Source organism: Staurois parvus, unplaced genomic scaffold, assembly GCF_062004578.1.
Source record: "Staurois parvus isolate SC_StPar_1 unplaced genomic scaffold, SC_StPar_1.0 ptg003103l, whole genome shotgun sequence".
Taxonomy (NCBI): domain Eukaryota; kingdom Metazoa; phylum Chordata; class Amphibia; order Anura; family Ranidae; genus Staurois; species Staurois parvus.
In genome coordinates, this window is record NW_028320899.1 from 1 (window position 1) to 13,249 (window position 13,249).

At 44.0% G+C, this 13,249-nt stretch overlaps 1 long non-coding RNA gene across 1 annotated transcript; it reads left to right on the forward strand.

The window, feature by feature from the left end:
* Positions 1 to 765: 765 nt before the first annotated feature.
* Positions 766 to 12,900, forward strand: LOC149428599 (uncharacterized). Its single transcript, XR_016310710.1, has 2 exons — positions 766 to 954; positions 12,602 to 12,900. It is a non-coding gene; the product is annotated as an uncharacterized LOC149428599 (long non-coding RNA).
* Positions 12,901 to 13,249: the final 349 nt, after the last annotated feature.

Below are 13,249 nucleotides of genomic sequence, written 5' to 3' on the forward strand. Positions count from 1 at the left end.
CCCTCACATTATTATTACCCCCCCATCACATTATTATTACCCCCCATCGCATTATTATTACCCCCATCGCATTATTATTACCCCCCATCACCATCACATAATTATTACCCCCCATCACATTATTATTACCCCCCCATCACATTATTATTACCCCCCATCATTATCACATTATTATCCCCCCCCCCCCCCGCAGGCTGTCCGGGCCAGGTCCTGGCAGTGGGGGGGCTGCAGAGGGTCGGGGCCACTTTGGCATGCCTGCAGTGCAGAACTGACGGCACTTCGGGAGGCTGCGCCGGTTCCTCCAATCACAGCTGTTGTGTCATGCCCCCCCCCCCCCCCCGCCAATGGATGTAGCACCTCAATGCTGCCCCCCCCATACAGACCACCCCCCACCATGGACCCCCAATCCGCAGCAGCAATGGAAGTGTCCGCCCTGCACCTGTCTGCCCCCCCCCCCCCCCCCACAGATCCCGATCTGCCAGGACCCCCCTCCCCCTCCTGGGTGGGCTGACCTTCTCCATGGGAAGCCATCCCCGGTGTCCCCGGTGTCCCGGTACCGGCTCTCAGCTGCTCTCAGCTCCTCCACCAGCGAAGTGTCCCCAGGAGGAGGAATCCGGACTTCTCCAACCTGTTGCGGCGGAGAGGAGACGGGCTGCGCTGCCGGGAGCGGCCGGTAGAGGGCGCTGCTGTCCGCTCTTCCATGGACGGATCTCTGCGAAGTTTTGGGACATTTCCCTCCCCCGCCCCCACCTATAGGATTGGCCTCTTATGTAACCGGCTTCCCGGACATTTCTAGGTGTCGCTGAACTTTCCTCTCATGTCAGGTGTCGGGGGCGGAGCTAAGAGTTCCATGTCACCGGCCACTGCAGCGCTACGCAGCACTACGCACAGATCAGTGACACCACGCTGCAGGGTGACGCACAGCAAAACACGGATCTGAAAGATGAATTCCAGGTATACATCACATATACATCATATATACATCATATATACATCATATACATCACATATACATCATATATACATCATATATACATCATATATACATCACATATACATCATATATACATCATATATACATCATATATACATCACATATACATCATATATACATCATATATACATCATATACATCACATATACATCACATATACATATACACCATATATACATCACATATACATCACATATATACATCATATATATACTATATACACCATATATACATCATATATATACATCATATATACACCATATATACATCATATACATCACATATACATCATATATACATCACATATACATCATATATACATCATATACACCATATATACATCATATATACACCATATACATCACATATACATCATATATACATCACATATATACATCATATATACACCATATATACACCATATACATCACATATACATCATATATACATCACATATACATCACATATATACATCATATATATACTATATACACCATATATACATCATATATATACATCATATATATACATCATATATACATCACATATATACATCATATACATCACATATACATCATATATACATCACATATACATCATATATACATCACATATACATCATATATACATCATATACACCATATATACATCATATATACATCATATACATCACATATACATCATATATACATCATATACATCACATATACATCATATATACATCACATATACATCATATATACATCATATATACACCATATATACATCATATACATCACATATACATCATATATACATCATATACACCATATATACATCATATATACATCATATACATCACATATACATCATATATACATCATATACATCACATATACATCATATATACATCACATATACATCATATATACATCATATATACATCATATACATCACATATACATCACATATACATCACATATACATCACATATATACTATATATACACCATATACACCATATATACACCATATATACATCACATATACATCACATATATACTATATATACACCATATACATCATATATACACCATATATACACCATATATACATCATATATACATCATATATACATCATATACATCATATATACATCACATATACATCATATATACATCATATAACCATATATACATCACATATATACATCATATACATCATATATACATCACATATACATCCATATATACATCATATATACATCACATATATACTATATATACACCATATACACCATATACACCATATACATCATATATACATCACATATACATCACATATATACTATATACATCATATATACATCATATACACCATATATACACCATATATACATCATATACATCAAATATACATCATATACATCATATACATCATATACATCATATACATCATATATACACCATATATACATCATATATACATCATATACATCATATATACATCATATATACACCATATATACATCATATATACATCATATACATCATATATACATCATATACATCATATATACACCATATATACATCATATATACATCATATACATCATATATACATCATATATACACCATATATACACCATATATACATCATATATACATCATATACATCATATACATCATATATACATCATATACACCATATACACCATATATACATCATATATACATCATATACATCATATATACATCATATACATCATATACACCATATACATCATATACACCATATACATCATATATACACCATATATACATCATATATACACCATATATACATCATATATACATCATATACATCATATATACACCATATATACATCATATACACCATATATACATCATATACATCACATATACATCACATATATACATCATATACATCATATATACATCATATACATCATATATACACCATATACATCATATATACATCATATACACCATATACATCATATATACACCATATATACATCACATATATACTATATATACACCATATACACCATATATACATCACATATACATCATATATACACCATATACACCATATATACATCACATATATACATCATATACATCATATATACATCATATATACACCATATATACACCATATATACATCATATACATCATATACATCATATATACACCACATATACATCATATATACACCATATATACATCATATATACACCATATATACATCATATATACATCATATACATCATATATACACCATATATACACCATATACACCATATATGCATCACATATATACTATATATACACCATATACATCATATACACCATATATACACCATATACACCAGTATACATCATATACATCATATACACCATATACATCATATACATCATATACATCATATATACATCATATACATCATATACACATCATATATACATCATATATACATCATATATACATCATATATACATCATATACATCATATATACATCATATATACATCATATACACCATATACATCATATACACCATATACATCATATACATCATATACACATCATATATACATCATATATACATCATATACATCATATATACATCATATATACATCATATACACCATATACATCATATACACCATATACATCATATACATCATATACACATCATATATACATCATATATACATCATATATACATCATATACACCATATACATCATATACATCATATACACCATATACATCATATATACACCATATATACACCATATATACATCATATATACACCATATATACACCATATATACATCATATATACATCATATACACCATATACATCATATACACCATATACATCATATACACCATATATACACCATATATACCATATACATCATATATACATCATATATACATCATATACACCATATACATCATATATACATCATATACATCATATATACATCATATACACCATATACATCATATACATCATATACACCATATACATCATATATACACCATATATACACCATATATACATCATATATACACCATATATACACCATATATACACCATATATACATCATATATACATCATATACACCATATACATCATATATACATCATATATACACCATATATACACCATATACACCATATATACATCATATATACATCATATATACACCATATATACACCATATACACCATATATACATCATATATACATCATATATACACCATATATACACCATATATACATCATATATACATCATATATACATCATATACACCATATACATCATATACATCATATACACCATATACATCATATATACATCATATATACACCATATACACCATATATACACCATATACACCATATATACACCATATATACACCATATACACCATATATACACCATATATACACCATATACACCATATATACACCATATACACCATATATACATCATATATACATGTATATATACACCATATACACCATATACATCATATACATCATATATACATCATATATACACCATATATACACCATATATACCATATACATCATACATACACCATATATACACCATATATACACCATATATACCATATACATCATATATACATCATATACACCATATACATCATATACACCATATACACCATATATACACCATATATACATCATATATACCATATATACACCATATACACCATATATACACCATATATACACCATATACACCATATACACCATATACACCATATACATCATATACACCATATACACCATATATACACCATATATACCATATACATCATATATACATCATATATACACCATATACATCATATACACCATATACATCATATATACACCATATATACATCATATATACATCACATATACACCATATACATCATATATACACCATATATACACCATATACACCATATATACACCATATATACACCATATACACCATATATACACCATATATACACCATATACACCATATATACACCATATACACCATATATACATCATATATACATTATATATACACCATATACACCATATACATCATATACATCATATATACATCATATATACACCATATATACACCATATATACCATATACATCATACATACACCATATATACACCATATATACACCATATATACCATATACATCATATATACATCATATACACCATATACATCATATACACCATATACACCATATATACACCATATATACATCATATACACCATATATACACCATATATACACCATATACACCATATATACACCATATATACACCATATACACCATATATACACCATATATACACCATATACACCATATACACCATATACATCATATACACCATATACACCATATATACACCATATATACCATATACATCATATATACACCATATATACACCATATACATCATATACACCATATACATCATATATACACCATATACATCATATACACCATATACATCATATATACACCATATATACATCATATATACATCACATATACACCATATACATCATATATACACCATATATACACCATATACACCATATATACATCATATATACATCATATATACACCATATATACCATATACACCATATATACATCATATACATCATATATACACCATATACACCATATACATCATATATACATCATATACACCATATACATCATATACACCATATACATCATATATACATCATATATACATCATATATACATCATATACACCATATATACATCATATACACCATATACACCATATATACATCATATACACCATATACATCATATACACCATATATACATCATATATACATCATATACACCATATATACATCATATACACCATATATACATCATATACATCATATATACATCATATATACCATATACACCATATATACATCATATACACCATATACATCATATATACACCATATACACCATATACATCATATATACATCATATACACCATATATACACCATATACACCATATATACACCATATATACATCATATACACCATATATACACCATATACACCATATATACATCATATATACATCATATATACATCATATACACTATATTATTATTATTATTATACAGTATTTATAAAGCCCCCATAGTTGGCTCAGCGCTGTACATTACAGAGGGGGACAGAACATGTGACAGAACAATACCAATACAATGTGATACATGAGGGGATGGAGGGCCGTGATCCTGGGAGCTTACAATCTAGGAGGGAGGGGATGTGGCACAGGAGGAGATAGCTGTGGGGGATGGAGTGGTAGGAAGAGTGGAGGAGGTCAGCAAGTTAGCAGGGGGTGGGGTAGGCTTCCCTGAAGAGATGGGTTTTCAGGGTGCGCCTGAAGGTGAGGAGGGTAGGTGACAGTCTGATGGATTGGGGCAGGGAGTTCCAGAAGATGGGTGACACCCTGGAGAAGTCCTGGAGGCGGGCATGGGAGGAGGAGACCAGGGAACTAGAGAGAAGGAGGTCTTGTGAGGAGCGGAGTGTGCGTGTTGGGCGGTACTTGGATATTAGGTCAGTGATGTAGTTCGGGGCAGTATGGTGGACGGCTTTGTACGTCAGTGTTAGGATTTTGAATTTGATCCGTTGCGCAATCGGAAGCCAGTGGAGGGATTGGCAGAGAGGGGTGGAGGACACTGAGTGGAGGGATTGGCAGAGGGGGGTGGAGGACACTGAGTGGAGGCCAGTGGAGGGATTGGCAGAGGGGGGTGGAGGACACTGAATGGAGGCCAGTGGAGGAATTGGCAGAGGGGGGGGGTGGAGGACACTGAATGGAGGCCAGTGGAGGGATTGGCAGAGGGGGGGGTGGAGGACACTGAGTGGAGGCCAGTGGAGGGATTGGCAGAGGGGGGGGTGGAGGACACTGAATGGAGGCCAGTGGAGGGATTGGCAGAGGGGGGTGGAGGACACTGAGTGGAGGCCAGTGGAGGGATTGGCAGAGGGTGGTGGAGACCAGTGGAGGGATTGGCAGAGGGGGGTGGAGGACACTGAGTGGAGGGATTGGCAGAGGGGGGTGGAGGACACTGAGTGGAGGCCAGTGGAGGGATTGGCAGAGGGGGGTGGAGGACACTGAGTGGAGGCCAGTGGAGGGATTGGCAGAGGGGGGTGGAGACCAGTGGAGGGATTGGCAGAGGGGGGTGGAGGACACTGAGTGGAGGCCAGTGGAGGGATTGGCAGAGAGGGGTGGAGGACACTGAGTGGAGGCCAGTGGAGGGATTGGCAGAGGGGGGTGGAGGACACTGAGTGGAGGCCAGTGGAGGGATTGGCAGAGGGGGGTGGAGGACACTGAATGGAGGCCAGTGGAGGAATTGGCAGAGGGGGGGGTGGAGGACACTGAATGGAGGCCAGTGGAGGGATTGGCAGAGGGGGGGGGGTGGAGGACACTGAGTGGAGGCCAGTGGAGGGATTGGCAGAGGGGGGGGTGGAGGACACTGAATGGAGGCCAGTGGAGGGATTGGCAGAGGGGGGTGGAGGACACTGAGTGGAGGCCAGTGGAGGGATTGGCAGAGGGGGGTGGAGACCAGTGGAGGGATTGGCAGAGGGGGGTGGAGGACACTGAGTGGAGGGATTGGCAGAGGGGGGTGGAGGACACTGAGTGGAGGCCAGTGGAGGGATTGGCAGAGGGGGGTGGAGGACACTGAGTGGAGGCCAGTGGAGGGATTGGCAGAGGGGGGTGGAGACCAGTGGAGGGATTGGCAGAGGGGGGTGGAGGACACTGAGTGGAGGCCAGTGGAGGGATTGGCAGAGAGGGGTGGAGGACACTGAGTGGAGGCCAGTGGAGGGATTGGCAGAGGGGGGTGGAGGACACTGAGTGGAGGCCAGTGGAGGGATTGGCAGAGGGGGGTGGAGGACACTGAGTGGAGGCCAGTGGAGGGATTGGCAGAGGGGGGTGGAGGCCAGTGGAGGGATTGGCAGAGGGGGTGGCAGAGACAGAGCGGTTGGAAAGGTGAATGAGTCTGGCAGCCGTATTCAGGATGGACTGAAGCGGGGATAGCCAGCGGTGAGGCAGGCCAGTGAGGAGGGAGTTGCAGTAGTCGAGTCGTGATATGATGAGGGAGTGGATGAGCTGTTTAGTGGTTTCTGGGGTTAGGAACGTACGGATTTTGGTGATGTTGCGGAGGCGGAGTCTGCATGTTGCGGAGGTGGAGTCTGCATGTTGCGGAGGTGGAGTCGGCATGTTGCGGAGGTGGAGTCTGCATGTTGCGGAGGTGGAGTCTGCATGTTGCGGAGGTGGAGTCGGCATGTTGCGGAGGTGGAGTCGGCATGTTGCGGAGGTGGAGTCTGCACGTTGCGGAGGCGGAGTCTGCACGAGTTTGTTAAAGATTGGACTTGGGGCTGGAAGGATAGGTTGGAGTCCAGAATGACACCCAGTACTCTGGCCTGCGGGGGCGGATTTGATGGTGACATTGTTGGATGTGATGGAGAAGTCAATGGGGGGGGGTCCAGGCTGGGGGGAAGACAAGAAACTCGGTTTTGGAGAGGTTCAGTTTAAGGAAGTGGAGCGACATCCAGTCTGATATGTCACTCAGTAGGTGTGTGATTCGGGCGGAGACCGAGGGGGTGAGGTGGGGGGCGGAGACCGAGGGGGTGAGGTGGGGGGCGGAGACCAAGGGGGTGAGGTGGGGGGCGGAGACCAAGGGGGTGAGGTGGGGGGTTGAGAGATAGATTTGTGTGTCGTCAGCATAGAGGTGGTAGTTGAAGCCGTGAGAGTGTATGAGTTGGCCAAGGGAGGAGGTATAGATGGAGAAGAGAAGGGGCCCGAGGACAGAGCCTTGAGGGACCCCAACAGAGAGGGGGAGTGAGGGGGAGGTGGTAGCATTATAGGTAACACTGAAGAAGCGCTGTGATAGGTAGGATGAGAACCAGGAGAGGGCGGAGTCTCTAATGCCGAGCGATTGTAGTTTAGTAAGGAGGAGGGGGTGGTGGACGGTGTTGAAGGCCGCAGAGAGGTGGAGGAGTAGGAGGACTGAATAGTGGCCATTAGCTTTGGCGGTTAGAAGGTCGTTGGAGAGTTTGAGTAGGGCAGTTTTGGTGGAGTGTAGGGAGGTTTTGGTGGAGTGTAGGGAGGTTTCGGTGGAGTGTAGTGCAGTTTCGGTGGAGTGTAGGGCGGGTTCGGTGGAGTGTGGGGCGGTTTCGGTGGAGTGAAGGGCGGTTTCGTTGGAGTGTAGGGCAGTTTCAGTGGAGTGTAGGGCGGTTTCGGTGGAGTGTAGGGCAGTTTCGGTGGAGTGTAGGGGGTTTCGGTGGAGTGTAGGGCAGTTTCGGTGGAGTGTAGGGCGGTTTCAGTGGAGCGTAGGGCGGTTTCGGTGGAGCGTAGGGAGGTTTCGGTGGAGCGTAGGGAGGTTTCGGTGGAGTGTAGGGCAGTTTCGGTGGAGTGTAGGGCAGTTTCGGTGGAGTGTAGGGCGGTTTCGGTGGAGCGTAGGGAGGTTTCGGTGGAGCGTAGGGAGGTTTCGGTGGAGTGTAGGGCAGTTTCAGTGGAGTGTAGGGGGTTTCGGTGGAGTGTAGGGGACGGAAGCCGGACTGTAGGGGATCGAAGAGGTGGTTGTCGTTGAGGTGAGAGCTTAGGTGGGTGTAGACGAGGCGCTCGAGGAGTTTGGATGTAAATGGGAGCAGGGAGATGGGTCTGAGGTTGTTCGGGTCATTGGGGTCCAGGGAGGGCTGTTTGAGTATGGGGTATACATATACACCATATACACCGTATGTACCGTATACACTGTATAGGAGGGATCCCTCCAGAACAGGGCTGACAAAACTTTCTAAACAAAGGACCAGTTTACTGTCCATCAGACTTTAGAGGGGCCAGACTGTGCCCAGTGGGAATAGTGTCCCATCATTGGTGTCAGTGGGAGGAATAGTGCCCCATCATTGGTGTCAGTGGGGGGAATAGTGCTCCATCATTGGTGTCAGTGGGAGGAATAGTGCCCCATCATTGGTGTCAGTGGGAGGAATAGTGCCCCATCATTGGTATCAGGGAGGGAGGAACAGTGTCCCATCATTGGTGTCAGTGGGAGGAATAGTGCCCCATCATTGGTGTCAGTGGGAGGAATAGTGCCCCATCATTGGTGTCAGTGGGGGGAATAGTGCCCCATCATTGGTGTCAGTGGGGGGAATAGTGTCCCATCATTGGTATCAGTGGGAGGAATAGTGCCCCATCATTGGTGTCAGTGGGGGGAATAGTGCCCCATCATTGGTGTCAGTGGGAGGAATAGTGCCCCATCATTGGTGTCAGTGGGAGGAATAGTGCCCCATCATTGGTGTCAGTGGGAGGAATAGTGCCCCATCATTGGTGTCAGTGGGAGGAATAGTGCTCCATCATTGGTATCAGTGGGAGGAATAGTGCCCCATCATTGGTGTCAGTGGGAGGAATAGTGTCCCATCATTGGTGTCAGTGGGAGGAATAGTGCCCCATCATTGGTGTCAGTGGGGGGAATAGTGCCCCATCATTGGTGTCAGTGGGAGGAATAGTGCTCCATCATTGGTATCAATGGGAGGAATAGTGCCCCATCATTGGTGTCAGTGGGAGGAATAGTGCCCCATCATTGGTGTCAGTGGGGGGAATAGTGCCCCATCATTGGTGTCAGTGGGAGGAATAGTGCCCCATCATTGGTGTCAGTGGGAGGAACAGTGTCCCATCATTGGTGTCAGTGGGAGAAATAGTGCCCCATCATTGGTGTCAGTGGGAGGAATGGTGCCCCATCATTGGTGTCAGTGGGAGGAATAGTGCCCCATCATTGGTATCAGTGGGAGGAATAGTGCCCTGTCATTGGTGTCAGTGGGAGGAATAGTGCCCCATCATTGGTGTCAGTGGGAGGAATAGTGCCCCATCATTGGTATCAGTGGGAGGAATAGTGCCCCGTCATTGGTGTCAGTGGGAGGAATAGTGCCCCATAATTGGTGTCAGTGGAAGGAATAGTGCCCCATCATTAGTGTCAGTGGGAGGAATAGTGCCCCATCATTGGTGTCAGTGGGGGGAATAGTGCCCCATCATTGATGTCAGTGGGAGGAATAGTGCCCCATCATTGGTGTCAGTGGGAGGAATAGTGCCCCATCATTGGTGTCAGTGGGAGGAATAGTGTCCCATCATTGGTATCAGTGGGAGGAATAGTGCCCCATCATTGGTGTCAGTGGGGGGAATAGTGCCCCATCATTGATGTCAGTGGGAGGAATAGTGTCCCATCATTGGTATCAGTGGGAGGAATAGTGCCCCATCATTGGTGTCAGTGGGAGGAATAGTGCCCCATCATTGGTGTCAGTGGGAGGAATAGTGCCCCATCATTGGTATCAGTGGGAGGAATAGTGCCCCATCATTGGTGTCAGTGGGGGGAATAGTGCCCCGTCATTGGTGTCAGTGGGAGGAATAGTGTCCCGTCATTGGTGTCAGTGGAGGGTAGTAGTATGAATGAACAGTCCTCAGTCCTATGAGTGTTTCCCATCCAATTGCCGTTCGCTCATTTCATTACAGTGAAGGGTACACACACCACCCTAGGGTGACGTTTTAGTTGGAGGAGAGTGTCGGGTAGGTCAGCCTCTGGCTTCTTATGTCTTGGATAGTCCGGTAGTGAAATCTCTCAGACGTAATTCCCCATCTCCTCCTCTTCATTTAAAAAAATAATTAATCCAGCAGGGATGGTGGGAGCTCCTCATGTGCAGGTCTGGGAGCAATACTGGGGGGCCATAGCTGTCTGTGACCCCACTGGGGAGATTTTAACTCACATCCTGTTCTGACTGCCACTGACCAGCAGGGGGCGCGGTCACCTATACCCTGACTGAGGGTTTTACTTTTCACTCTTCTATCCAAAACCAAAAAATATTGGGAAATAAGAAGCGGGAATTTTGTCTGATTTGTGGATTGAACACAGCTTCCCCCCTCTTCCCCCCTCTTCCCCCCTCTTCCCCCCGCTTCCCCTCTCTTCACTTCACCCCGCTTCCCCCTCTTCCCCCACTTCCCCCTCTTCCCCCCGCTTCCCCCCCTCTTCCGCTTCCCCCCGCTTCCCCCCTCTTCCCTCCGCTTCCCCCTCTTCCCCCCGCTTCACCCCACTTCCCCCCCGCTTCACCCCGCTTCCCCCCGCTTCACCGTGCTTCACCGTGCTTCCCTCCTCTTCCCCCGCTTCACCCCGCTTTCCCCCTCTTCCCCCCTCCCCCCTCTTCCTCCCACTTCACCCCGCTTCCCCCTCTCCCCCCCTCTTCCCACCACTTCACCCCGCTTCCCCCCTCTTCCCCCACTTCCCCCCTCCCCCCCTCTTCCTCCCACTTCACCCCGCTTCTCCCTCTCCCCCCCGCTTCCCCCCTCTTCCCTCTGCTTCCCCCCTCTTCCCCCCGCTTCCCCCCTCTTCCCTCCGCTTCCCCCCTCTTCCCCCCCGCTTCCCCCTGCTTCCCCTCCGCTTCCCCGCCGCTTCCCCGTGTTCGCTGACAGCTGAGTGAACGGTCTGGAGGTCTTTAGTAAATCCTGGACATTATCTCCGTCAGCACCATGGACAGGGATCAGACACGGAGGGAGAATTGTGGATGTTGGGGTACGAAGGGCAATGTATGAAGAGACGTCTACAAGGTGATACAATGTATAGGATCTACTAATGAAGATTTGTCTACATCTGATACATTGTACCACCGAGAGTCCACGGCGGAGGATGACGATCGCGATGATAACAGGAACCCAATCACTGCAACCTGATCGAAGCTCTTGGGGTTCGTCTACACTGGCTTCAAAATGTGGCATCGGAATGCCGATCAAAGCTTCTGCGACTAAATAAAATGGTTCCCCTACAGTCCTGTTCACACCTTCCATTTGCTTCACTTTACAAATGATCCCCCATGTCCCTTTCCTATTGCTGCAAAGCGCCTCCAAAGCCTCCGTAGAAATCCATGACAACGCTCGCTAACAACACCTGCAGCATTCGAGGGGCTTTTATCCCGAGTTAGCTTTGTTTGAGAGCTATTGCAGGTATGAGATATCCCAGGATGCACTGGGAGACCAATAAGCAATCTGGAAAGACATCATCAGCGGCCACTTCCGGTTCAGGTGTATAAATTCTGGGAGGGTCTGGTACAGACGTCACATCTGGGGTGCAGCTTGGACTGGCAGGAAGGTGAGCGGGGTCCGGAGTGGGTCAAAGC